Raw genomic sequence first — 2,149 nt, 5'->3', positions numbered from 1 at the left:
TAATGAAAATGATATTATCACCTATTTATTATGACCAGTGTTGTGGACTAAAGTGCATTTAAACTCACTTGAGAGTTCTCTTAGTTTAATACATATTTAAGTCCAACCTGTAGTGTTTCTGGAGAAGCTAGAACCTGATTGTAGGCCAGCATTAGAAGGCTGACTGTCTTTAGGTAACTCCTTCAGTAAAAACTACTTCTGCAACTGGAATATAAAAAAACAAGAATCAAAGTTTCAATTCTGATTTGTAATAAAGGGAAAGACATGCTCATAGAAGTGCCAACATTTCAAGTGTGGAAACTTACACATTGCATCACCTATAGCGGAAGTAGTTAACCCTGGAAGAGATTACCAAAAGAATAAGAAAAGACCAGCTCAGTTGGAAAAAAAAAAATAATAATATAGGCAGTTTAATGGAATGAAAGAGTGAACAACCCTTCTCACAGGTAAATACAAGTACTCATATTACATAAATATTAGTTGAGCACCATTATTTTGTCTAAAAGTTTTTCACATTCAGTCTTAAAGCTTACATTTGAAGTATAGATTTCATTGAAAAAATTAAGCAGAAATAGAGGAAGACAAAAATCTATATTATCTGTGGGAATTTTAACACTGAATAAGAAAAAAATTAACCCTTATTTAAGGAAGTTTGTGTGTGAGACAGAAACAGAAACAGTGAGAAAATGAGAGAGAAGTGTACATATGTGGACATAAGCAGTGTGAACACGTTATTTCATAACATAATTTTAGGTAGTTTTCATTTTCTTTATATTCAGGAGGTAAATGAATATGGAATGCAAATAGAAAACCAAATCTGATTTGAAAGATCGAATAAAATAGAGATAAGAGCAGGAAAAAAGAGAGAGAGAGAGTGAGAGAGAGAGAGAGAGAAAACATCATGAAGACAAAAGCTGATTTTTAAGAACTACAATGAGATTCAACTTCACTTACCCAAATTGACCAAAGCTGAGCGGGACACTGGGTAACGGGCCGGCAGGCTGGGCGGCTGGGTCCGCACTACAGGTTCCATTAGGTCAAGTTCATTGGCACTGGCAGTTGTAGGGTTGGTGCCAGTTGCACATGGAACAACCGTGGGTGCCATCGAACCCTGTAACCTCCTTCGGGCAGAGGGTGAGGCTGAGGAGGAGAATGACTTGGACGTGTACCCTGGTTCTCCCTGCCACCTGCAGCTCACCACCCGCAGCTGTCTGCGGTGGAACCCAGCTGTGTAGTCATGGGGACGGAGTCATCTTACCAAATGCAGAAAGAGAGTGAGGAGCTGTGTGGCATGCAATGGAATCTTGCAGAAGCTGAGCACAATCTTGGTAGCTTAGCACTGCCTTATTCTGAGTCCTTAGATCGGGAACATGCCAAAGCACAAAGGGCCCTGTTAGAACTGAGGCAACGACCAACGAGAATGGCAGCAGAAAGGAGAGGCTTTAGCACAGAGAAAGAGGATGTGTGTGTGTGGAATGGGGATGCCATTTGCAAGGATATTTAATCAAGATAAAAGAACCTAAAGATGAAGATAAATCAAAATTATTTATGCATAAATATGAACAAAAAATAAGATATTTTGGTATGTTGAGTCCATGGGATGATAGGGATTTTTTGTCTTAGCATTCATACCTTGTATGTGAAAAACTGCTAAATATTTTGTGGTATTTTCACCTAGCAGCTGAGCAGAAAGATTTCTTTCTTCTCTCTCTTATTTACCATGAATTATGAGGGCAGCTTATTTAGTGTATTTTTATAGTTAGCTTTCATTGTTTCTTCTTTCTTCAAACTTAACATGCTTTTTAAAATTTATCATTTTTATAAATCAAATATTTAAAAATCATGTCTATTTCTTAATACATTTTCAGTTATGTTGTGGAATAGTATGAGCTTTGGAAATATGCCAATAAATTATTTTACTTACAAAAGAAAAATATTATTCTTCCTTTCTATGTCAAAGCTCAAAAAATGACCTCCCAAATATGACCATATCCTAAGACCCCAAACTGGAGAATAGTTTACCTTTTAACTTACATTAATCAGGGTTTTCCAGAACACAGAACCAATACATTATGTCCACATGTGTGGTTCACTGTGTGTTTGAATAGAAATTTCACATGTCCTCATGAGGGTCAACAAGTCCAAGGAT

At 36.9% G+C, this 2,149-nt stretch overlaps 1 pseudogene; it reads left to right on the top strand.

Moving 5' to 3' along the window:
* The first annotated feature begins 1,083 nt into the window (after positions 1–1,083).
* LOC124993580 (hsp90 co-chaperone Cdc37-like 1) lies at positions 1,084–1,731 on the top strand (annotated as a pseudogene).
* The last annotated feature ends 418 nt before the right edge of the window (positions 1,732–2,149 follow it).

Source organism: Sciurus carolinensis, chromosome 9 (genome assembly GCF_902686445.1).
Source record: "Sciurus carolinensis chromosome 9, mSciCar1.2, whole genome shotgun sequence".
NCBI lineage: Eukaryota > Metazoa > Chordata > Mammalia > Rodentia > Sciuridae > Sciurus > Sciurus carolinensis.
This window is presented reverse-complemented; position numbering and strand designations above follow the sequence as displayed.